Here is a 27,600-nt window from a genome sequence, read left to right as displayed (position 1 = left end):
AAGAAATTGAGAAGTCAGAATCAAGAACTGATTTTGATGAAAGAAGATGATGAGTGGACATGTGTTTGAGGTCCAAGCAGTATATTGAGGTTGATGTCTGAAAGACCATTGAAGACTGGGCGTGGTCCCTGGGAGAGGGCCTCGGGAAGCGGGACAATGTGCTGTGTAGGTTAAGAGCATTGGCTCTGAAGTCGTATTGCCAGGGTTCAAGACCTGGCTCTCCTACTTCCCAGTCCTCGTGACCTTGACAGACTTCCTAACTTCTCCAAGCCTCTGTTTCCTGATCTGCGAAACTGAGATCATCAGTTTAGCTATGATCTGTGATTGGTCTGCACGGAGATGATGGTAAAAGCTATCCTGGTGTAAAAGATCACGAAGGAGAGAATATAGAAAGGAAAGAAGAGAGACCTGGGACTGTGGATGGGGTAGTGCCTGCATTTTAGTGGATGAAAGGAGGAGTTAGGACCAGTTTGAGAGAAATGGAAAGATGGGTGGGAAAAGGAGGGGAACTAGGATAATGCAGTGCTTTGAACTCGGAGGGAGAGAGTTCTTTCAAAGGAAGGGATGGCCGGTGTGTTCAGTGTTATAGAGAAGTAGAGAGAAATGAAGATGGAGAAAAGGCCTGGTTTTCCATATAGCAGAACTTCAGTGTTTGGGAAGAGATTGTGATGATCGCCTGATCCTCGGTTATTGATCTTCCGATCCTTGTAACTGAGCGTATGGCGTGAAGTGTACTACTAGGTATTTAATAAATATCTGCTGAATGGATAAAGAATAAGTGACTCTTTCTTTGGATTAAAGAATAAATTAAGAGAACATGTGAAAACATACTTGTTTAAGAAAATAGGAAAAGAGAGACAGGTAGATAGACACACACTCAGGAGTAATTTCAGGGATTAGCTAGGTCGAGGGAATTAACTTTGGGGATAAATAAAACCGAAGCTTATTTGGAGGAAGAGGAAAAAGAATCTGTAAGGAATGGAAAGACTGGATGCAGGGGGAGAGGGTAAAATTTATTGGGCAGAGTCCTGGAGACTGTTGGATATGGGTGAAACCACAGATTATTTGAGAAAAAGACCTTCTTCCTCCGAGGAGGCAGCAGGAGACCAAGAATAGTGAGACGTTTAAGGGTGGGGAAGAAGACAGTACAGTTCAGCTGAGAATAAGAGAAATAGAAGTAGAATTGAGAGCTTGGAGAGAACAGATTTGGGATGGTCTTTGGGGATTGTAGAGAGGAGTCCACTGAAAGCGTTGCGCAGTGGATCGTTAGCAGTATAGCTGACATGGCCTTGAATCTAGCCCCAGAGTGCCCAGAGAGGGCTCTGGGGACCTAGGGCTTAACAAGGTGAGACTACAGGGATTCTGGCACTTTTCAAACATTTAAGGAGAAAGTTTTTTTTTTTTAATTACATTTTCCTTAATTCGTACAGCTAGTAAGAATAGAACAGCTAGAATTTAAACCCAACCCTAGGTAACAAAAGCCCTTGCTATTGTCATTCTATGTCCTTTCTAGGGTGCATCTCACAGGAGAGATGAGGTGGGGAGGCAGTTAGAATGCACAAAATTAGGAAGAAAATTTTATTCTACAGGAATGACAGCCAGAATGATACCATTTTGGAATGTTTGGCAGCAGATTTCTTTTTCCCCCTGAAAGGGAAGCCTAGGGAATCTTTAATTCACAATCTAAATTAGCTGTTTCCCTTATTTCTATTCAATTTTATTCAATTTCTCTCCATAAACAAAAGACTCAGTAGGCAGCTTTTAATGGTTCAGAGTTGTACATAATTTCATCAGTAGGAAAGCACAGTTTATGGAGAAAAATTATTATAGGTCGAGAATATGACATAAATATTGTAAACACATGAGCTGTTTCATCCTGATGTTTTATTACTGAAGTCTAATGAGATTTATCATCATGAATCTCTGTTTCATGAGTCTTGCTTACTTTCCTATCTACATATCTCTGGTCATTGGCTATGATGATAAGGACTTTTGGTTTGGTAAGTTTTCCCAAAAGTAGTGGTGTTCTTAATAATTTTCTTAAAAGTTTATGTCATTTGTCAGTTTGTTTTTCTAAGTTCACTACAAAGTCTTACTTTGCTCCCTGAGAAAAGCAATGAACCCAAAGATTGTTATTGAGGTAGATGTAATCAGAATGTGTTTCATTTTTTCCTTTTCCATAAAATATCTGTCCCACTCTCTTATTCTTCTCCCCAGTCTTTCTCCCTTTGTTGTTACTATTGATGTTTAGTATCTAGCCACTTCTGCTTTTCCCTCCTTCTACCACCTGATTTCCCACAAACAAAATTGTGTTTTGAGTTCAGACTTCTAAATTCTATAAAAGAAGACATCTTCTTTACACCTTTGCCAGTTATTAGCTTTTATCTAATATGGTAGTGCCCTCCCTTATCTGTGGTTTCATTTTTCACAGTTTTAGTTGCCCCCTGTCAATTGTGGTCTGAAAATATTAAATGGAAAATTCCAGAAATAAACAATAAGTTTTAAATTGTGCGCAATTTTGAGTAGCATGATAATCTCCCAGCGTCCCACTCCGTCCCACCTGGGACTGACTCCTCCCTTTGTCCAGCGGATCCATGCTTTAGACACTGCCTGCCTGTTAGTTACTTAGTAGGCTTCTTGGTTATCAGATCTACTGTTGCGGTATTACAGTGCTCATGTTCAAGTAACCCTTACTTTACTTAATAATGGCCCCAAAGCACTATTCATCTCTTACTGTGCCTAATTTATAAATTAAACTTTATCATAGGTCTGTATGTGTAGGAAAACACAGTATATATAGGGTTCAGTACTGTCCGTGGTTTTAGGCATCCACTGGGGGTCTTGGAACGTATCCCCCATGAATAAGAGGGGACTGCTGTAAGTGGAAATTTGATACCTTTTATGCTGAAGTTTTTGTAGCTCTGGAGTTTGTTTCTCTAGTTCCCAAGGGATCTCATGTCTTATCTTACCTTCATTATATCAGTCATCATTCATTCACTCATTTATTTAAAAAATATTTATTGATCAGCTACTATGTGCAGGCACAGTTTTTGATTCTGGGGATACAGTGGTGAGCAAAATTGGTGTGAGAGAGGCTGGAAGAGTCATTTGGATAGATAAGTGCTGTGCAGTGCTATAAAGTAAATAAAATAGGGCTGTAAGTTAGATAGTGACCTCAGGTGTGGTTACTTTAGATAGGCCTCTCTGAGGATATAGCATTTGAGCTGACACAGTGATGAGAAGAAGCAAACCATGAGAAAATATGAGGGAAGAACATTGCAGCCCAAAGGACCAAGGTGACAATGAGCTTACACAGGGGTAGAAAGAAAGCCAGCATGGCTGGAGTGTAATTAGCAAGGAGGAGAGAAGTACACATTGACCTTGGGTGGTAGGCAGAGGACAGATTGGGTACAGCCTTTTAGGCAGTGTTAAGGAATTTGGATCTTATTTTAAATGCAATGGCAGGCCATTTTGAGGATGTGGAGCAGGGAAGTGATGTGATCAGATTTTGTTTTAAGAAATATCTCTCTGGCTGCCATGTGGAGAAGAAATTGTAAGGAAGTATGAGTGAAAACAAGAAGACTAGTTAGGAGACTCTTGCAGTCGCTGGTATATGTGAAAGTAGCAGTAGAAATAAAGAGAAGGGGGTAATCTGGAAGGAGAAAATACAGGACTTGCTAATGGAAAGATTGTGAGGTGTGAACAAAAGCCAAGAGGCTTGACTGCTCGATTCATGGCCGAATCAACTATCTAATGGTGGTGGTACTATTACCTGAGATGGGGAAAAGTGGAGTAGAATTAGACCAGGGTGGGAAGTCATGTGTTAAGGTTTCAACGTATTAAATGCGAGATTCATCATCCCCGAAAGAATCCTTTTACCTATTAGCAGTTATTCTCCATTCCCACTTCTCCTCCCCGCCCCTCGCAATTCCAGGCAAGGAATTGCCTAGTTTCTGACTCTATAGATTTGTTTATTCTAGACATTTCGTATAAGTTAAATCATACATTATGCTGTCTTTTGTGACTGGCTTCTTTCACTTAGCACAATATTTTCAAGATTCATCCACGTTGTAGCGTGTTTTATTGTTGAATAATGTTCCATTGTATGGATATACCTCATTGTGTTTATCCATTCGTTAGTTGGTGGGCATTTGGGTTGATTCCACTTTTTGACTATTATAAATAATGCTGCTGTGAACATTTGTGTCCAAGTTTTGTGTAGATGTATGTTTTTATTTTTTTTGTGTATATTCTTAGGAGTGGAGGAGATACTATATACATGCACACAAATTCAAGAAATACAAAATAGAATTTATGAAAATGACAGTATCCTGTAGTGTAGTATAGAAATTATTGATTACTAACCTGATTAATTTGCATTATGATCATGTACGTGAAGCAAATAGGTAAGAAAGTATTATAATTTAGATATTTTGATGTGTGAAAAAGAAATGGAAGTAGAGTTTCAGAGTAAGCAAGTGGATTGTGACCATTTTCCCTTGTTTCTAAGGAGTAGTGTCATCACACCAAGTAGGAATGTCTTTATTTCAAATTAGCTGTGCCCAGAGTTGCAAGGAACATCTGTTTCATGTCAAAGAATCATCAATCCAACCTGTCTTCCTGTATGATCTCCTCACTCATGTCGCCTATTACTAGAAAGAATTTGGCAAGTGCATCTGTACCCGTATCATGGGTTTTGTTAGAATATTGGTGCAGATGGGTATTTTTCTTTTGATTGAATGGAAAGTGTGGTTAATATTCTTATATTAGACCCACTCTTTCCTGTTCCTCCTGTGCTGAAGAGGTGTCTATTTCTGCACATTACTTGCCAGGCTGTGGCAGATCCCCAAAGTCTGTTGACAGTGGTGTAAAATTTTCTAGAAATTTTGCTTTTGAGATGGGGAGCTGTTTTGGGGGGTGAGGCGACTGAGGGAGGGCTGAGGAGAAGTGGTTGAAGTTGTCTTTCACTAAAATCCCAGACTAGCTTGGTAATCGGTGAGAAGTTTCCATTGTCATCTTTTAAATTGAAGAGTGAATTTAGAATTCACCGAAGGCTTAAGAGTACACCACCCTGCCTTCCTTTCCCATGAAATTCAAAAGCTGAATTTCGGTTCTCTTCTGCAGCGGTGTATTTTCTTGATCTGACAATGCAAGATTAACCCATCTGTGGAGTATTTCCATGTACTGTGCTTCTAAGTGCTGTGAACAGTTTAGAAATGGAAAAGAACTAATAAGAAAGTTGCTTTTTTTTGAAGGGATATTCTGATTCACAGTTAATATTTATTTTTACAATATAAAAAATGCTACTTTGCATTAATGGCAGGACATTTTTGGATGGATTATATATTGTCTTATATATTTATAAGTGAATTAATAGGTATTGTTCTCCACATTACATCTTTCATAAAATGCTTTAACTAATCTTAAAGACTAGGTTGGATTAATAGCCTTTTATGCCGTTTAGAGTTAACTGTTCTCAAGAAATTTTTGGTGACATGGAGAAATTAATATTGGAAAAGTTTGCCTTAGTATTTGAAATAGTAACATCTATTAATGTTATTTCATTGTATTTTAGTATTATACGTTCATTCAAATCATACACATATATATATGATTTGAATGAACGTATGATAGAATCATATGTTATATAGTCTTTTGTGAATGCATGTGTACACACACACACACACACATACACACACACAAATATAGACAGGACTCCAAAGAAGGAAATATAGAGATTATGAAAAGTACCACATATGTTTGCCAGAATCCGAATAGGATGACAACACATAAAAAATATTTTTTGCATTCACTCATTGTGCAATATTCTATTTTCATTTAAAAAAATCAGGTTGGTAAGTCAACTGGAAATATGAGACTGGCTGACTTTCCCACACATTCTTTCTCCCTTGTGGGTTTTTATATGGGTATTTTTAAACAGCCACATGAAACCATTATTTGTGGAGGATGGCTTGGAAGGGAACACTTACAGACATCTTGTATAATGTTTAGGTCTAATTTAGGGAGAACTATTGGAAAATAAAGTACAGTGGTTTTGTAGATAGGAATTAAATTTATTGTTTCATCTAACTTAGTTTTTCCTTCTCACAACAGTGATTTTCAAAGAAATACTTTGATTTTTCATTCATTCTTGTAGGTCTGCAGTATATTTTGTTGTTAGTGCCATTGAGTTGATTCCAGCTTTTAGCGCCCCTGTGTACGGCAGAGGGAACCCTGCCTGGTCTTTCTGCACCGTCCTCTCCCCTTCCGGCGCTATATCCGACAGTGCTCTGCTGCTATTCATAGGGTTTTCATGGCTAGTTTTTTTCAGAAGTGGGTGGCCAGGTCCCTCTTCCTAGTCTGTCTTAGTCTGGAAGCTCCGCTGAAACCTGTCCACCGTGGGGGACCCAGCTGTTTTTTGAAATACAGCTGCCACAGCTTTCAGCATCACAGCAACATGCAGCCTCCACAGTATGATAACCGACAGACGAGTGGTGTGGTTCCCTGACCCGGAAGTGAACCCAGGCAGTGGTGTTGAGAGCGCTGACTCTTAACCACTAGACCACCACTGCAATATATAAAATCTGTGATTTATCAGTTCTCTTGTAGAGAGTTGGAAATTTTGATTTCTAACATCAGCAAGATGATCTTAGGCAATTTGCTTAACTTAGTGTGATTTGAAAGCCTAATTTGGAGTCATGAGAAACAATGAGGGCACCTCCAAGGCATGTTGTCTTAGGTGCTTATGTTCCATCCAACCCTGGCTCCCCAGAGGGAGAGAATAAAGTGCAACTGTGTGGCTCTAGGACTTGCCCCAGATTCACTGACCCAAATGCCATCTTTCTTCTACTTTCTCAGTGCACGTTCTCGTTTATTAGAGAGCTTGATGTTTTGTTTTGGATATATTTCCAATTTTAGTTATTATTGTAAAGAAGTATTGCCTTTTGAAGATATTCATAACTGGTTGACTTAAAATATTTACTAGAGAATTATGAAAATGCTTTATTCTTTAACAAAAATATAAAGAAGAGTGAAGGATAGATGTAATTAATAAAGATTTTTTTTATTGTGGTAAAATATATGTAACATAAAATCTACCTGTTAACCATTTTTAAGTCTTTAGTTCAGTGATGTTAAGTACATTCACGTTGTTGTGTGACCATCACCAATATCCAACTCCAGAAGTTTTTCATCTTCATTGACTGAAACTCTGTACCATTAAATAATAACTCTCCATTCTCCCCACCCCCAGCCCCTGGCACCTACCATTCTACTTGCTGTCTCTATGAGTTTGACTGTTCTAGGTACCTCATATAAATGGACTCAGGCAATATTTGTCCTTTTTTTTTCTTTTTTGTGAGGAAGATCAGCCCTGAGCTAACATCTGTCAATCCTCCTCTTTTTTTAGCTGAGGAAGATTGGCCCTGGGCTAACATCTGTGCCCATCCTCCTCCACTTTATATGGGACCCCGCCACAGCATGGGTTGACAAGCGGTGCGTGGGTGCACGCCCGGGATCCAAACCGATGAACCCTGGGTCGCCACAGTAGAGCGTGCAAACTTAACCACTTGTGCCACCCGGCCGGGCCCAATATTTGTCCTTTTTTGACTGGCTTATTTCACTTAGCATAATTGCCTCAAGGTTCATCCATGTTGTAGCATGTGTCAGAATTTTCTTCCTTTTTAAGGCTGAAGAATATTCCATTATAGGTATATACCACATTTTGTTAATTCATTTATCTGTTGGTGGACACTTCCACCTTTTGGCAACTGTGAATAGTAGGGATTTTTAGGAGTTCTATTGAAAAAGCTATATGTGATCATTAAATTGAACATTCTGATTGGATGAAATAAAGAAAGGAAGGAATATAGATCTTTTATAATTTTGATTTCTTTATTATACACAGGAATGTGTGGGGCCCCTTTACCCCAAGATGTGTTTATTATTTTGTAAACTGCTTACTTTGAATATTCTGCTTCATGAGTAGACTTTTTTATATAGAGGTAAATAAATGATGCATATTTATTTACCTGAATGGAAGAATTGAGTTCTTCATAATATGCATATTTGACATTTTGATGGGGTTTGCCAATTCTAAACTTTCAGTTGCATTTTGACTTTTTTGATGTATGATAAAGTGATTTAATCGGTCAAAAGGAGCCGTAGGGATATTTTTGCCTTTTTTTAACCCTTAGCTTTGCAACATATATTTTTTTCTCTTGGCCTGGCTTTCATAATTACTTTTCATTTGACTAATTTTATCATATTAATTTTAATGTGAATGGAGGGCGGTAGTGCTTGTTATGTTTTCAAATATAAAATGCCGTGTCCTTTGGTGGAGAAATGTTGGTCGTTGAGTACCTCCTTGCAGTGACATGGCGTGTTGTTCGTGCCCTAGATTTGCAAACTTCATTCAACTTCTGCAGGCACTAATTTAGAAAGATGCTAAAGGTGAGTACATGCCATTGCATTACCTGCTTCTTCCTTTGTTTCACTTGTTTCAAAGCAATAAAACAAAACTGAAACCAACTTTGGTTAAATTCAGTTGATTAACTTCTGCAGTGAATTGCCTTTCTAAATCAGTATCTTTTAAATGCTAGAATATATTGAAGTATGGTATGTACAGTTTTGGTTTCCAGGATTGATCTAGATGAAGAGTTTGGGTTTAATATGTTTCATTGTACGCATAATGTCTAACATTAGATACAGTAAAACTATATTTAACATATGGCAGCATTGAAGAATAGCATCTCAAAAGCCTTTGGAATAAGTTGGATGACTTGGAAGATCTGACTGTATGTGACTATTTCAAAGTAAAATTACAATTTTGAGTGGGAAAGAAAGCCTTTTTGACAAGCTCTCTGCTTGAGGTCTGTGTTTTGTTTGTTAATTTTTGTTTGTGTATTTTTTAAGGATTTATTTGACCAAGTGATCAGATCATAGCTCCATTACTTCTAAGAGATAATGTTTGTTCTTCAAAGATGGCAGTAAGCTCAAATATGCTCTTATACGACTATGGGGATGTTAGTGGGTAGAATTCTTTTTATTCTAGTGGTGAATCAGGTAGACGTCTAATTCAGTATGGGTTGTAGATGAGGAGAAACTTCTTTTTAAATAATTCCCATCTATATGTCCTTGCTGAGTAGTTATATAAAGTTGGTAGAGTCTTTTAAAATCTTTCTGATGTTCTAACAAAGAAGATAAAAGGATATTTTTAATTTTTATTATTTCTAATATTCAAAATATTACCTACTTTCTTTTGTAGAAAATTATTGGAACTCCTATTTTCTCTCATTTGGAGAGGTCATAGTGGTGATATATTTATATAAATGTACTTTCTTTAATGTCATTTGGCTTTTATCTGTCTACTTGAGTCTCCCTTTTGTTTTCCCTTTCTTTCTTTTTTTTTCTGAGGAAGATCAGCCCTGAGCTAACATCCATGCCAGTCCTCCTCTTTTTGCTGAGGAAGACTGGCCCTGAGCTAACATCCATGCCCATCTTCCCCCACTTTATGTGGGACACCACCACAGCATGGCTGGACAAGCGGTGCATCGGTGCGTGCCCCGGATCCGAACCTGGGCCACCAGCAGCGGAGCGCACGCATTTAACCACTGTGCCACGGTGCCAGCCCCTTTCCCTTTCTTTCTAATTGTTTTATGTTAAATGTAAAAGTTTCTCATCCACTTTATTGTTTCTTAGAAAATTGCTGTTTATTAAGTTACCACAGCTATATTTTAATCTTTCTGAGCTTCATTTCTTCATTATTAGAACAAGAGTAATACTCTATGTCTGTGTATCTCTCAGTATTATTGTGGAAATCAGACAATTTAATATGAAAGCACTCTGCAAATTGTAAAGCACCATATACATTTTATTTATCTCTATAAATTACACTGTGTTGCTTATTATACACATTTTTTAAAGACAGAACTTTAAGTGTAATATTCCCTATATGTTATTCTGTCTAGGTTCCTATATGCTATTGGTATTACAGTTTCTATGATAGGAAAAGAATTTCATTGTGGTTTTTTTGTGTATGTGTGTTTTAGTTCTTATGTGTCTTAGATCATTTTCAGAATCCACGTTATTAATTTGATGATTATACATTATAACCTAGAAGTTTGCCTTATACAAATAATAAAAAATCTTGGCTCATGTAAGTTGATTTTTGTCTGTCTCTTTTTTTCACTTTCCTAAAGCTCCTTACTCCTTACTTAGGAGTAAAATTGGTTAAAAAAATTCTTTTTGAGGCATTTTAAAAGATTAAGTGAATGTTCACATTTTATTCTTGTTTTCCCTTTTGTATTAATATGAATGCATATATTGCATCTGGAGAAATATAAACGTGTTCACAGTAAAACATGTTTTCCCATCAGCTTTTCAAATTTGTTGTATCTTGTTGATTATGAAAGTGTTGTCATTTTAATAACCAGTGTTTCTAGGCTGTCAGCTAGGAATGGTGATGTGGGGGAGCTACTTTGTCATTAATGCTCAGACCTCCCACTCTTTTATTGTCGATAGGTAATACTGAACAATTTGAACTATTTGATTTGCCTGCTCAATAAGTGATTTGTGTATATGTCATCTATTTGGAAAAATTATTTCTGAAAAGGCAAGAGATTACTATAGGAATGAAAAAGAACAACATAAAATATTCTGATATATTAAAATATAGTAGAGTATTATTCTGTGAATTTGTTAGTGGTGATTCAATGAGTGGTTCTATGACCTTTCCTTCCAGTTATCAACTCAATTCGATCAAGTAAAGATCGTCACAGGGGTCTCCAGGCCCAAGTAAAGTTGTACTTCAGAGAGAGCTCAGACAAAAGAAAGAAGGAAGTTTAAACAAATGAACTAATCTCTTGCAACCAACATCTAGAATAAGGCTTTTTTTTTACTCTTGATCTGTGTTTCTTAGGGATTTTGTGTGCAAAGATTTTATTTTGTACCCTCAGCTGTGAAAGCTAAAACACACCAATTACCCTTAATTTGGTAAAAAAAAGATTGTTAAACATGAGAATTTCAAACAGAATTTCTGTTCTTTCATTCTATAAGAAGTCAGGTGAGGATCTTTCTGATATTTAAAAATGAAAGTTATTTTTTCCTTAAAAAATCATTTTTCTTGTCAGTTCTGTTTAAAGGCAGAGTGGAAACTTGTTCTCATTTGTGCATAGTTGGCCTACCCTTGGCTTACCAGTGGTTGAGTCATGAACAAAGTTACTTTGTGTCTATATTTTAAAAGGCAGATGTCAAGTAATCACCTTATAAAAAGGCCCATTATAATTAAATGTGTGCATCACAGTTTACTCATGAAGAAAATGCCATTTATATAATTTCATACTTTAAAGGCTGCGTGCTTGAACAGAGCCTGTATTTTGATATTTAAAGAATGAAATGGCCTTTTACCTTTATGCAAAAACATGTTTAGCGACTCTGTCTTTATTCCGTAGCTCTGCTTTTAGAATGATAGCCAAGCTTTCAATAGCATGGCAAATTAATTTTTGATAATTTCAACATTATGGATATTTTATTTGAATTTATGCTTATGCCTGATTACTTGACTTTTCTCCTCTTTGTGGAGTTTTAACTCATTTTAAAACAAAAGTGGCTGAAAAAAGTAGGAATAAAACAGATGTTCAGTTTAGCAGTTAAAAAAGGATTTGTGCTTGCTGAGAACAGTTTTTATAATCAGACCAGCAGTTAGTTACTCTTTAATCTTTCATTTGTGATGTTCGTGCCTAGATATTTTAAAACTAACTAAAGAAAAAAATGCTTATGCAGGAGAAGACATCGAGGACTGAGACTCCTTCCGTAAATTCAAGGCAACTGTCATTACAGGTACATGGGAGAGTCACAAAGATGTCTTTTGAAATAGTTCAGAAGCCTCACGAAATGGTTCTTGTCTTGATTCTGGTTTGCTGAATAAGGCCAGCAGTGCTTAACACGTTTCTTCATCGTCTCAGTCTCTGTGTCTGCACATACAACACTCACCACCTGAAGCTCCTTCCTCCCTCCTCTCCCCCTTCAAAACTAAACTCACAAATTATTCAGTGGGCAACTTTTTGATAGGTCTGTCTTATGGGAGCTCTTTTACTTTATGTTCATTCCATATTTAAATTAATTTTTGCCTTATGTTCATTTGCAATTATTTGGAAATAATGAAATAACTGCTTGTACATCTTTTTAATTTGTGTTGTATAGCACTTCTTGTGGATCATGACTTCCTAACATATTTTTTGATAGGATGCACTGCATAGATGAGGTACGTGAGTTCTAAATGAATAGGCATGAACTCAAGAGGAGTCAGTCAGGGTGGCTAATGAAAACTCAAATTTAGCTCCTTTTGTTTGAATAATGTGTGAAAAGTCACTTTTCAAAGATGGCCAAAGAAAGATTGCTGTAGAAAGAAACATTTTCAAGTCTTTTAAAAGGGATATATTAAATGGAAGTTATAGAAGAGCTAGCATTTGCTTTGAACCGTTAACTTACCCTGTGGGTGTTGCTGAAATTTCCACTATGAATATGGATATTGTGTCTTCTAGCTTATGTTCCCCTGCTTGTATAGGATAATGTCATGTCATAACTGGGCATGGGACAGGATGGGGAAGTTCTTAAAACTCTTTTAGTTCAAAAATTCACAGATTGTAGGCCCAGGACCCTTGTCATTGTATTACTCCTAGAGGTCTTTGTATTCATGTACATTGATTAACGTACGTGAAAATACGTGAACTACCATGTAACTGATACCATTGCAAATTAATGCCATTTTGATTAAAGGCAAATTCATGTAAAAGTTTCACTGAATGCATAAAAGCTCAACCAATAATACTGGAAACACCACTACTGTCATGTGGCAGTCAAGTGTTTTGACATTGAGAGGGGGTGCTGATGCCCCAAGAGTCTGGGCACCACTGCTGGAGTCCAACTGCCTAAGTTTAAAGGTGAGGAAGCTGGGCCCAAGTAATTGAAATGATCCATCCAACATCAGAGTTAAGAGAGCACAGCTCTGGTGTTCTATGGCTCTGTAATCATATTACTTAGCTATAAAGCTATGGACTTAACAAAAGGGATGGAATTTGTGAGAGTGGGTGTATAAAGAGAGCAAAAACCCCTTCTTAGATTACTTTTAATAGTTTGAAGTGGTTTTTTTCACCATTAGGGAATAAGAGGCAAGGAATAACTTGATCAATGAAGATAATGTTATATAATGCTTACGAAAATCATTTCATCTATTACACTGTTAACTTTTGACTCCTTGGAAACTCAATAATAGCAGAATCCTCATTTTGATAGCACTCTTACAACTTTTTGAAATAGTTTTTACAAGTATAATTTTATGTCTTTATAAAGGCTGAGAAACAATTAGGGAAGGTTTGCTGAGCCCTCTTTGAAAGACCTGGGAATGTTGATAAACAGAGAAATTCAATGAATAGCCTGTGGTCATGGACTTCTTAGTCTTTGAATGTAGGTCTCTGAACCCTCAGTTCTATTTTATATCTGTTATCTGTGTTTTAACTTTGTGGCATGTCTTGCTTTTCTTTGTTCTTTTAGTGAGGGAACAGATTTACAGGAAAAAGGTTGAAATGCTAGGCAGTTGATTTGGCTTTTTGTTAGCACTTCTTGAAAAGAATCAGTTGGTGAATGTATTGAAATAAGTGACTTAAATAACATCTAAGGGGCTGGCCTGGTGGCACAGCGGTTAAGTTCGCGCCTTCCGCTTTGGCAGCCCGGGATTCACCCGTTTGGATCTTGGGTGTGGACCTACTCACTGCTCATCAAGCCATGCTGAGGCAGCGTCACACATAGAGGAACTAGAAGGACCTACAACTAGGTTATACAACTGCGTGCTGGGGGCTTTGGGGAGAAAAGAAAAGAGGAAGATTGGCAACAGATGTTAGCTCAGGGCCAATCTTCCCTTCACCCCCAAAAAATAACATCTAAGGGTTATATGTGTTGCATTTTTTAAGTCAGTGATTTGAAATACGTGGTACCACAGTAGCTGCTAAGTAGGTGACTTTCTGATTATAAGTGTGTACCAGTTCAGTGGTAAGTCTTAACTGTCATGTAAGTTGGGAAAAGAAAGTATAAATGTGGTACCTTACACATTGTGTGTACAAGTGACATAAGAATAAACAAGGCTGGAAAAAGTCAGCCGTGCATTCACTCTGCAGAAGGAGGGTCAAGTCCGTGAGTTGAACCAGGGAGCAAGTACAAGAAAGTTGCTATGAAGAAAGTGATTTGAGTAGCAACACTTGCAATCCTTCCTATAGCAGGTGAAGGAATTACAGTACGGCCCAGAACTCCATGAAATGGAGTAAGGACATGTACAATGGAGAAGGGACCTCGACTGTAGGCCTGCCTCTGTTAATAACGTGATGGTTTTGGTCCCTTTCTAGTTGGGTTTTTGATGAACCTATTCCAGGTAAATGTTCCTCTGCAGTATGCATTTGTACTTTGGTAGAAGAGGTCTTGATAGCAAGTGAAATACAGTATATATGGCTAGTAGTATTCATGAGTACCTTAGTAAAATATCTCTAACAAATAGGAAGAACTTGCTGCCATTTATATGAAATTCTTTCATCTTAGGAGACCTTGCTTCATTACTGACCTCATTGTTTTAATTCATCATGGTGCTTAGAAGAAGCTACTACCCAAACAAAAGACATGAGACTAAGTGAACAGAACCGTAAAATGATGAGCTTAGAAATAAGTTGACAGTGAGTATCTTGCTGAAATGAATTTGTTATTAATACCAGCTGAGAAGCTAAGAAACAATTATAGTCACCTTTGTGGGTTCATTAAGTAATAGAACAACTCTGTATTGAGCATTTACTGTCTGCTAGGAACTGAAGATGGTGGGTGAACATGAGACAGTTTCTGTCCTCATGAAGCTTCTAGTCCAGTGGCGGGAGATGGACAGCAAACATGTACATAAGGTATGTGCAGGAGTTAATAAATGCGATCAAGGTGATGTAATAGAAACTGATCCTGGAAGGCCAGTTTTAGATAGGGTGGCCAGGCAAGGTTTCTCTGAGGATAAGACATTTGAACTGAGGCTTAAGGGAAGAGGAGAAGCTGTGCAAGAGCACGTGAGGCGTAAGAAAGGGCAAGTGCAAGGGCCAGGAGATAAGATAGGATTTGGCATGAGGAAACGGGGGAGAGGGCCAGTGTAGTTCAGACGTGGTTAGTGAAGGTGGGGGGACGGACTGAAGCTGGACACGTAAGAAGAAGTTTCCTCATGGGGGGTCTTGTGGGCCGTGGTAAGAAATGTGGATTTTATCTTAAGAGCATTGCTTAGCCATTGAAATAATTAAGTGGGGCATGATAAGATCTAAATTATGTTTATACAATCGCTCTGGTTTCCCTAGGGTAACACAGTGAGGAAGGGCCCAGGAATAGAAGCCGTGAGCCTAGGCAGGAGACTATGGAAATAGTGCTGGGAAGGGATGATGATGACTTGGATGTGGGTTTGAGTTTTTTTTGTTTTGTTTTGTTTTTTCCCATGATCTACAGTTATTATTGCTGCAGATTCCATGCTGTGTTTTTCCATTGTCCACTGAAAAGCAATTTTACAATAATCACTGTTTTTTTTTTTTTTATCATAACTACAGTAACATAAGAGACTTTTTGTTGTAACGTACTGTGGCAAGAAATTAGTTTTAGGTGGAGAATTGTGTGTGTTCTTACTTATGATTATGTTAGGTGTGTTCTTTGGAAAGCTTTGATTAATAATGAATTAATAATAATAGTGAAGGTTTTTTGAGCCAGCTCTTATTTCATGCACTATATTAAGTGCTTTCTAATCCATTATCTCATTTAATCCTCACAATAACCTGTGATGGACATAGGTGCTTTTATTATCTCTATTTTGAAAATAAGGAAACTAAAAGACTGAGAAGTTAAGGAACTTTCTCTAAGTCTCACAGAGAAAGATGGTGCCATTGGAATTTGAACCTAGTTCTCTCTGATAACCACAGCTAAAGCACTTTTTAAGAAAATAACATATCTTCTATTAAAAAATAACTTATGTACAACAAAATGCACAGATCTTAAGTATATAATTCTCTGAATTTTGCCAGTTGTATCTGCCTGTGTAGCCATCTCCCCAAACAAAATATAGGACGTTTCTAACTCTGCATCATGTTCCTTATGTCTCTTCCAATCAGTTCCCATCCCGTAAACAACTACTTTCTGGCTTCTGTCACCATGTGTTAGTTTTACCTCTTCTTGGACTTCATGTGACTGAAAACAAACAACATATACACTTTTGTGTCTGGCTTCTTTCACCCATCATAACATTTTTGATACTCAACTATGTTGTTGCTTATTGCTTACTCTTTCTTATTGCCAAGGAGTAGTATTCCACTATATGACTATGTCATAATATAGCAGTCCATTTACCTGTTTAGGGACATTTAGATTGTTTCCAGTTCTTTGCTTTTATGAATAAAACTGCTGTGAGCATTTATGTACAAGAATATGTTTTTATTATATTGTGTAAATAGAGTAGAATTAGGAGTGGAATTGCTGGATATTAAGGTACAATGTATATTTACCTATTTAAGAAGCTGCAAACAGTTCTGTGGAGTGGTTATATCATGTTACTTTCCCACCAGCAGTGTATGGAAATTTCAGTTGCTGGACATCCATGCCAGCATTTGGTATTGTCATTGTTTTTATTGTAGCCATTCTAGTAGATGTGAAGTGCTATCTCATTGTGGTTTTAATTTGTATTTCCCTAATGACTAATGATGTTGGACACCTTTTAATGTGTTTATTGGCCTTTGTATATAATTTTTTTGGTGAAGTGTTTAAGACTTTTTCCCTTTAAAATCTTTTTGGATTATTTGTATTTCTATTGAAAATTTCTAAGGATTCTTTATATAATCTAGGTACATGTGTCTTTGTCAGATATATGTATTGTCAATATTTTCTCCCAAACTGTAGTTTGCCTCTTCATTACCCTAGCAGTGTCTTTTGGTGAGTGGAACTATTTGATATTGATGGAAGTCCAATTTATCAGTTTTGTCTTTCATAGTTACTGCTTTCTATGTCCTAAGATGTCTTTGCTTGCTTCATAGGGACAAAGATTTTCTCTTGTGTTTTCTTCTAGAAGATTTATTTTAGCTTTTGATCCATTTAGAATTTACTTTTGTATATGGTATGAGGTAAAGGGCAAGGTTCATTTCTTTCATGTTTATCTCATTGTTCTAGCACCTTTGTTGAAAACGACTTTCTTTTCTCCATTGAATTGCTTTGCTGCTTTTGTCAAGTCAATTGACTGTATATGTGTGGATCAATTTCTGGACACTAGCCTGATTCATTTGTCTATCTTTATGCCAATACCACAATGTCTTGTGTACTATAGCTTATTTGGACAGTGTATGTTGTCTAATTTTTTTTCTTTTTCAAACTAGTTTTATCTATCCTAGGTTCTTTCATTTTCATATAATTTTTAGAAATGGCTTGTCAATTTCTTATAAAAATAACCTACTAGGATTTTTGTTTGAATGGCACTGAACCTATAGATTAATTTTGTGAGAATGGACCTGTGAATATTGAGTCTTCCATTCTACATATATGACTATCTCTCCGTTTACTTCCTAGCCCAGACTGTATGATCACTTAACTCTAGCAGACGTAGGAAATTCTCTCTCTCTTTTAAGTCTATTAAAACACTAATTCTCAGAAAACATACGTTTGGTGTTCACAGAGGCTGTCTTGTGAAAGTGGGTGAGCTATGCTTCATTGCATTATGAGGAGTGGTTAAAACTTCACTACTGTATTTGGTTCTGAAGAAACATTGCTTTCCAAAAAATATGTAGTCTGACTACTAATATAGTTTTTGTACTAACGAAACTATGAGCTCTCGTGGTTTAATTCAGTTACCTCCTAAGCTGGTCTGTGATGACTAGTATTCTCATAAAATATTGCATATAGAAAAAACAGTCTTATGTGGAGGCAGTCAGAAAGTCCTTTTTTTTTTTGCTGGGAAAGATTTTCTCTGACCTAACATCTCTTGCCAGTCCTCCTCTTTTTTTTTTTTCTCTCCCCAAAGGCCCAGGACATAATCGTATATTTTAGTTGTGAGTCCTTCTAGTTCTTCTATGTGAGCCGCCGCCATAGCATGGCCACTAACAGACAAGTGGTGTGGTTCTGCGTCCAGGAACCGAACCTGGGCCCAAACTGGAGCATACTGAACTTTAACCACTAGGCCATCAGGGCCGGCTCCAGAAAATCTCTTAAAGTAACTAGTGAATATGGCTGCATTTTCTAAGTCTAGGGGAAATATATTTGCCTCGTAAGTACAGCAGAACTAATGAAAATAACAGCCTTTGGGATTTGAGTGTGCCCGTGGTAATAAATAGTGATTCAGAGCATTCATCTTTCAGTACCTGGTAATGGAGGAGTAACATGACATGTACCTCACGGGGTTATCGTGAGGATTAGAGCAGGAGACGTATGTCAAGTGCTGAGCGCATTGTGTGGCATAAGGTAAGCTCTCAGTGGACTGATGTCTCTCTCTCTTTATCTCCATCCAGGACAGGTGCCGAGTGCAGGTGTTCAACCTGGTGAATCTCTTGTGCTTTTGCTTTAGAACACTGTTGTAGATCGTAGTGTTCAGAAAAGGGCTGCTTTTCTCGAATATTAATTTGGTTTTGAATCCTATCTCTCAATCAGGTAAACAATACCTAACATTTATACATAATCACTGTCCATTTTACTTAAAAGATTTTTTTTTCTTTTATTGGTCTTGAAACTATTGCTGACTTAGAAGAATGAAATTTCATATATTGTTTTCTGTGTCCAGTGGTGGTGGTTAATTTATGGACCCATGGTGTTTGTCATTATACCTTAACACTAAGATATGTATTGTTTTTGACTTTTAATTCTTACATTATAGCTGAGTTTTACCAAATTCGTTATGCAAGGTATTACATCACATTGTATTTCTTGGTGTAATTTGGAATGTGCGTCTAATTGATACAAATTATTACCTTTCCATAATCATGAGAGACTTTCAGTCTAGATGTTAGGTCTCAATATAAGTCAGAGATGGAAATAGGGAGACTGGAAACGAGAAGGGAATGAGTGGGGATGTAGTTTAATGCTTTATGGCTCCTATTTAAGCAAACAAGTGATTAGTAAGGAGACGATCTAAATATTTATGAATAATGGAATTTCATTCCAAATACTTTGCTTAACATTATGCGTTATCATTAGACTTAAGGGTCTTCTTCTTTGTTTTACTGTGTCTTACTTGTTTTACTGTGCTTAGGATATGAATGTCTGTGTGTTGTTAATTTATCTCTACATCTCTAAATCTATTTGTGCAAATTAAGTAATATGAGGATTAAATAGGGCCTCTCTTCTTTGGCAGTGTGCCAAGGAATCCAGAAACTATATACTTCCAAATCTGAGTTGATGTTTAAGTGAAGTAAATACAGGCCACACGGTTCTAAGTTGGGAAGATACCTAGGAGCCCAGAGATCCTATTCAGTTTGGAATTTTGTTTCGTGGCTGGAGCATTTCGCTGGAAACACACACAGTCTTTTTTTTTTTCCCAAGGCAAATTTTGGTCGGCCAACAACGTGATGTCTCTCATATATAGATCACTTAGCCAGTGATAGAAGTGTTCATGATTTCCAGAGGTTTTAATGGGCACTTACTTGGAAAAACATAAGATACAATTCTAGATGATAAACACATCTTTTAAAGAAGTGTTTTCATGAGATCTCCTAGCAAACATGCCCACTAAAATAGTCAACATTCCACGTGATCTCACCTATCCTGGCTAGTAGCTTCTTTATTTCTTATTCTTTGGGTTTTGGCTATCTAAGCAGTTTAACTGCAATTTTTATAATTGTTTTAAGTATAGAGACTTTAAGAAAAATTATTGGTACAAATAAAACAAATCAGGTAATAAAATTAGATTTGCTAGGATTTACATATTGAAAGCCAGATGTGACGGTTCAAGCTCATAGAACATATGTGACTTGAGGTGTTTTTTGAGGAAGGTGATCTAGATGAAGGGCTACTTAGCATGCTTAACATGTGGGGTTCTGGCATGAAAATAATTGCATTTTAAAAATGAACAGTAGTCGACTTTCCACATTATCACGTTTCTTTGAGAATAAAAAGTTCTTGTCAAGATGATAGTCCAACATTCCTACCACATAAAATTGATTAAATATATTGATCAAGTAAAGCTTTTTTTCACCTCTTCACTGGGAAATAAAAAGAAAAGGATACTATATGTGTATTTATATGGATGTGGTGAGCCCCTATATATTTGTATGTATTATTAGAATTGCTTTGAAATGCATTGTGTTCAAAATAAATTCTTCAAGTTGTAAGAAGTAATACCTTTTTATCATTAAAAAATTGCTTGCTCGTTTTTTATTTGTTAGAACCAAAGGAGTGGAGTGTCTGAGAATGTGCTGTTGTTATCAATAATATCTGAGAAAAGAAAACTCAGAGGACTGAGTAAAATTTTCTTTAAAGTTTTCTTTAAAGTGTTAGGATTCACTTTATTAAATTGTGAGAAAATATACCAAATTGCGGGAGCATAGTGTATGATGCTATTGCAAAAAGGCATGGTTTTTTGGTTTTGAAACCTTTCTTTGTGCTTATAAGATGAATTTCCATCCATCCATCCATCCCTCCATCCATCCCTCCATCCATCCCTCCATCCCTCCATCCATCCATCCATCCATCCATCCATCCATCCATCCATCCATCGACTTTACATTTTAGAGCAGTTTCTGGTTCATAGCAAAAGTGCAGAGATTTCCCAAATACTCCCTGCCCCACACATACATCCTCAGCAACTATCAACATCCCCCCGCCGTAGTGGCACATTTGTTACAATTGATGAACCTACAATGACACATCATACTCATCCAAAGTCCATAGTTTACCTTAGTCTTCACTCTTGGTGTTGTACATTCTGTGGGTTTTGACAAATGTGTAATGACGTGTATCCATCATTATGGTATCATACAGAGTAGTTCCACTGCCCTAAAAATCCTCTGTGTTCTGCTTGTTCGTTCCTCCTCTCCCCAACTCCTGGAAACCGCTCATCTCTTTACTGTCTGCATAGTTTTGCCTTTTCCAAAATGTCATATAGTTGGAATCCTACAGTACGTAGACTTTTCAGATTGGCTTCTTTCACTTAGTAATATGCGTTTAAGTTTCCTCCATTCTTTTCCAGGCTTGATAGTTTCTTTCTTTTTAGCACTGAATAATATTCCATTCTCTGATGAACCACAGTTTGTTTAGCCATTCACCTACTGAAGGACATCTTGGTGGCTTCCAAATTTTGGCAATTATTAATAAAGCTGTTATAAATATCTATGTGGAGGTTTTTGTGTGGACATAAGTTTTTAACTCCTTTGGGTAAATAAAGAGCACAGTTGCTGGATCATATGGTAAGAGTATGCTTATTTTTGTGAGAAACCACCAAAATGTTTTCCAAAGTGGCAGTACCATTTTGCATTCCCACCAGCAATGAGTGAGAGTTCCTGTTGCTCACATCCTTGTCGGCATTTGGTGTTGTCAGTATTTTGGAGTTTGGCCATTAATCTAATGAGTATGTAGTGGTATTTCATTGTTGTTTTAATTTGCAATTCCCTAATGACATATGATGTTGGACATCTTTTCATATGTTTATTTGTCATCTGTATATCTTCTTTGGTGTGATGTCTGTTCAGATCTTCTACTCATTTTTAAATGAGATTGTTCATTTTCTTATTGTTGAGTTTTCAGAGTTCTTTGGTATATTTTGGATAATAGTGCTTTATCAGATATGTCTTTTGTAAATATTTTCTCCTGCTCTGTGGCTTATCTTCTCCTTCTTTTGACAGTGTCTTTTGTAGAACAGAAGTTTTAATTTTAATGAAGTACAGCTTATCAGTTATTGCTTTCATGGATCATGACTTTGGTGGTATATCTAAAAGATCATCACCATACCCAAGATGATCTAGATTTTCTCTCATGTTATCTTCTAGTTTTATAGTTTTGCATTTTATATTTAGACCTGTGATCCATTTGAGTTAATTTTTGTAAAAGGTATAAGATCTTTGTCTAGAGTCATTTTTTTTTGCATGTGGATATCCAGTTTTTCCAGCACCATTTCTTGAAGAGAGTCTTCTCCTTTGTATTTGTCAAACATTGGTTGATTATATTTATGAGTCTATTTCTGGGCTGTCTATTCTGTTCCATTAGACAAATGGATTCCATTGATCTGTTTGTCTAATCCTTCACCAATACCGAACTGTCTCAATTAATGTAGCTTTATATTAAGTCTTGAAGTCAAGGAAGTGTCAAGCCTTTGACTTGTTCTTCTCTTTCAATGTTGTGTTGGATCTTCTGGATCTTTTGCCTTTCCATATAAATATTAGTCCCAGGTTACTGATATTCACAAAATAACTTGCTGGGATTTTGATTGGGCATTTACTTTAATTTAAAAATTTTTTGTTTTTCTCATTTAAAATTTTTCATTGGTGTATAATTTAAATTGAATTTACAGTGAAACAAACAGATGTTAAGTATACAGTTCAATGAGTTATGGCAAATGCATTCACCTGTGTGACCCAGCTCTCTACGAAGCTATGGAACATTTCCATCACCCCAGAAAGCTCCCTAGTGCCATTTTCCAGGCCAACCTGCTTCTGCCCTGCCTCCCACCCAGCCAACCACTGTTCTGATTTCTATCACAACAGATTACTTCTGTCTCTTTTAGAACTTCATAAAAATGGAATCACAGATTATTTTTGCCTATTCTAGAAATTCATATAAGTGGAATAATGCAGTATTCTTTTGTGTCTGGCTTCTTTCATTCAACATAATGATTTTGAGATTCATCTGTATTTTTGTATTATTAATTTATTCCTTTTTATTGAGAAGTAGTATTTTATTATATATTATCATTTATATTGCCATTATATATATATATATAAAAAATAACAATATATATCTATAACAATATATTGTTTTCAGTTATTGGCCATTATGAACAAAACTGTAAGGAACGTTGTTGTGCAAGGCTTTTTGTGGATTTCTTTTGGGTAAATTTCTAAGAGTAGAATTGCTGCATCCTAGGTTATATATCTTTTTCTTTTTTCTTTTGGTGAGGAAGATTGGCCCTGAGCTAACATCTGTTACCAATCTTCCTCTTTTTGCTTGAGGAAGATGGTCCCTGAGCTAACATCTGTGCTAATCTTCCTCCATCTTGTATGTAGGACACCGCCACAGTATGACTTGATGAGTGGTGTGTAGGTCCATGCCTGGGATCCTAACCCGCGAACCCTGGGCCGCTGAAGCAGAGCGCACAGACTAAACCACTACACCACTGGACTGGCCCCTATCCTAGGTTATATATCTTTGATTGTGAGAAACTGGGAAGTAGTTCTCCAAAGTTGTACTATTTTACATTCCAATCAGCATTGTTATCAGTCCCAATTGCTCCACAATCCTAAACACCATTTTGTATTACCAGTTATGTTATTTTAGTGGGTGTGAAATTGTATCTCATTGCGGTTTTGGTTTTCATCCTCTGATGCCTAATGGTGTTAAACATCTTTTCATGTGCTTATTGGCCATTTGTATACCCTTTTTTGGTGAAGTGCTTTTTTTTATTTTAAATTGGACTGTTCTGCTTTTTGCTCTTGATTTATAGGAGTGTTTTTATGTATTCTGGATACAAGTCCTTTATCAAATAAATGTATTGTGAATATTTTCTCCCACTCTGATTTTTGTAACTCTGTTTTGATAAGCAGAAGGGTTAAATTTTGATAAAATTTAATTCTGCAAATTTCTTTTGTGGTCAGTACTTTCTGTGTCCTGAGAAATCTTTGCTTACTTCAAGAGCACAAAAATTTTCTCCTGTTTTCCTCTAGAAAGTTTATAGTTTTAACTTGTATGTTTAGGTCTATCATCTATTTTTGAGGTAATTTGTGTTGATGGTGTGAAGTCAAGTTCAAGGTACATTTATACCTTCTGTATATCCAGTTATTCTGCCACTGATTTTGAAAACACTTTATTTCTTTTCTTTTTTTTTTTTTTAATTTTATTTGTTTTTTTCCCCCAAAACCCCAGTAGATCGTTGTATGTCATAGCTGCACATCCTTCTAGATGCTGTATGTGGGACGCGGCCTCAGCATGGCCGGAGAAGCGGTGCGTCGGTGCGTGCCCGGGATCCGAACCTGGGCCGCCAGCAGCGGAGCGTGCGCACTTAACCGCTAAGCCATGGGGCCGGCCTATGAAAACACTTTATTTCTTGATTGAATTACTTTGTCATCTTTGTTCGAAATTAATTGATCGCATATATGTGGGACAGTTACTAGACTCCGATGTGTATTTTGTAAGTTTCTTTATCTATCCTTATGGTAATTCCACACTGTGCTATTACTGCAGCTGTATAGTAAGTCTTCGTCAGGTAGTCCTCCAAGTTTGTTCTTCATTTTCCAGATTGTTTCAACTTGTCTAGATCTTTTGTATTTTATTATAAATCTCAGATTTGCTTATAAATATCTACGGTAATATTTGCTGGGATTTTATTTGGCATGGCAATAAATCTATATAGCAATATGGGGAAAATTGACCTCTTAACAATATTATGTTTTCCAATCCATGAACATGATATATAACTGTTTTTCTAGGTCTTCATTAATTTCTCTCAGCAGTGTTTTGTAATTTTTCATTATAGAGGTTTTGCTCATTTTCATTAAATTTATTCCAAGGTATTTTATTTTTATGTAAATGATGCTGTGTTTTGAGTTTCATTTTCTAATTGTTCATTTTTAGTATATAAAATAGAAATTCATTTGAGTTTTGTATGCTGCCTTTTTATCCTGCAAACTTGCTCAATTCACTTCTTCTGGCATTTTTTTTTTTGTAGATATTGTAGCATTTTCTATGTATACAGTCAAGTTGTCTATGAATAAAAATCCTTTTAGTTCTTCCTTTCCCAACTTTATGCCTTTTATTTCTTTTTCTTGCTGTATTGCACTGGTTAGAACCTCCAGTTCGTTGTTGAATAAAAGTGATAGTGATGGAGAGAGTGGACATCCTTGGCTTGTTTACAGTGTTAAAGGAAAAACATTCAGCCTTTCACCATTGAATATGATGTTAGCTGTAGTTTACCTTAAATGTCCTTTATAAGATTGAGGACGTTTCTTCTATTCCTAGTTTGCTGGAGTTCTCCTTTTCCTGCCCCACTTTCCCACCCCTCTCCCCCTCCTCCTCCTCTCCATGAGATTGGTATTATTGTTTTCTGTCAGTATTTTATATAATTCACCAGTGAAACCGTCTGGGCCTGGAGTCTTCCTCATACGAAGGTTTTGATTGTGAATTACATTTCTTAATAGAGGAAGGGCTCTTCATAGCTCTGTTCTTTTTTTGTGTGTCACTTTTTGTGATTTTTCTTTTAAGGAATATGTCCATTTTATTTCTATTATTGAATTTATTGGAATAAAGTTGTTGTTAATATTCCCTTATTATCTTTTAAGTATCTTTATGATATATAATGATGTCATTTTGAATTACTGATATTGGTACCTTGTGTTCTATTTCTTCCTTAGTCTAGCAAACAGGTTTATCCATTTTATTAATCTTATCAAAGAACCAATTTTTAGTTTCATTGATTTTTCTCAGTTTTCATCTTTCTGTGTCAGTGATTTTTACTCTTCATTATTTCCTTCTTTCTACTTTCTTTGGAAATAATGTGCTCCTCCTGTTTTTCTAACTTCTTATGGCAGAAGCTTAGGTTGTTGATTTTAAGATTTCTAGTATTAGTATTTAAAGATATACATCTATCTCTAAACCTTGATTTGTTTAAACCTACATATTTTTAAAAATTATACTTTATTTTGAGATAATTGTAGATTCACATGCAGTGGTAAGAAGCAATACTGAGAGATCCCATGTACCCTTTACCCAGTTTCTTCCAATGGCCACATCTAGCAAAACTTTAAAATAATATCACAACCAGGAAATTGACACTGCTACAATGTACCAATCTTATTTCACCAGTTTTAGTTTTACTTGTGTGTGTGTGTGTTTAATTCTATATAATGTTAGCATCTGTGTAGGTTCTTATGAACACCACCACAGTTAACATGCTGAATAGCAAAGATCTTTTCTATTCTTTTATAATCACTCCAACCACCACCACCGCCCTGCAACATTGCCACATCCCATGCCTAACCCGTGGCAGCCACTAATCCTTTTTTCATCTCTGTAATTTTGTCATTTGAAGAATGTTATGTAAATGGAATCATACAGTATGTAACCTTTGGAGATTGGCTTTTTTTTTTTTTAACTCAATGTAATTCCCTTAAGATTCATCCCAGTTTGTTGTCTGTATCAATATTTTGTTCCTTTTTATTCTTTGGCATGGATCAGCCGCTCACCTGTTGAAGGACATCCCTCTTGTTTCCAGTTTTTGGCTATTAAGAATAAAGCTGCTGTGAACATTTGTGTATAGGTTGGTGTGTGGGCATAAATTTTCATTTCTCTGGGATAAATGCCCATGAGTACAATTGCTGAGTGTATCGTAATTGCATGTTTAGTTTAGAAGAAACTGCCAGACTGTTTTCCAGAGTGGCTGAGCCATATTAAATTCCCACCAACCACAAATGAGTGATCTAGTTTCTCTGCATCTCACAAGCATCTGTCTCTATCTTTTAGCCATTCTGATGAGTGTGTAGTGATATCTCCTTGTGGTTTTTAAATCACACTTCCTTGATGGCTAGTAATGTTAAACATCTTTTCATATGCTTATTTGTCATGTGTATTTCCTCTTTACTGAAATGTCTGTTCATGTCTTTTGCCCATTTTCTAATTGGGTTGTTTGAGTTTTTTCCTGTTTTGAGAGTTCTTTATATGTTGTAATTACTAGTCTTTTGTTGGATATGTGGTTTGCAAATATATTCTTCCGCCTGTTTAGCTTGTTTTTGCTTCGTCTTAACAGGGTCTTTTGCAGAGTAAATGGTTTTAATTCTAATGAAGTCCAATTTAACAATATTTCCTTTTATGGATCTGCTTTTGGTGTCCAGTCTAAAACTCTTTGTCTAGCCCTAGATCCTGAAAATTACCTCTTAATTTTTGAAAAATTTTCCATTTTGAGTTAATTTTTTGTATAAGGTCTTAGGTGTATTAGGTGTTTTGTATAAGGTGTTGTATAAGGTGTTAAGGTTTAGGTTGAGGTTCATTTTTTTGACCTATGTATATCTGATTGGTCAAGCACTGTTCCTTGAAGAAACTATCCTTCCATTGAATTGTTTTTGCACCTTTGTCAAAAATCAGTTGAGCCTCTTGTGTGGTTCTCTTTCTGAGTTCTCCATCCCATTCCACTGATCTGTGTGTCTGCCTCTTCTCCGATACCACACTGCCTGGGTTACTCTTAACTATATGCTAAGTCTTAATATCATATAGAGTGATTTTTCCTCCTTTAAAAGTGTTTCTTTTTCAAAATTCTTTTAGCTATCCTAGCTCCTTTGCATTCCCATGTAAACTTTAGAATAATCTTCTCTTTATCTACAAAAAATCTTAACTGGATTTTGATAGGAATTGCATTAAATTTGTAGATCAGTTTGG

The 27,600-nt window shown here is 36.4% G+C and overlaps 1 protein-coding gene across 6 annotated transcripts in view; it reads left to right on the top strand.

Moving 5' to 3' along the window:
- The window catches only part of CAMK2D (calcium/calmodulin dependent protein kinase II delta), a 295,243-nt gene that overhangs the window by 17,172 nt on the left and 250,471 nt on the right, over positions 1–27,600 (top strand). The gene's annotated exons all lie outside the window — the stretch shown is intronic.

Source organism: Diceros bicornis, chromosome 11 (genome assembly GCF_020826845.1).
Source record: "Diceros bicornis minor isolate mBicDic1 chromosome 11, mDicBic1.mat.cur, whole genome shotgun sequence".
NCBI classification, from domain to species: domain Eukaryota; kingdom Metazoa; phylum Chordata; class Mammalia; order Perissodactyla; family Rhinocerotidae; genus Diceros; species Diceros bicornis.
This window is presented reverse-complemented; position numbering and strand designations above follow the sequence as displayed.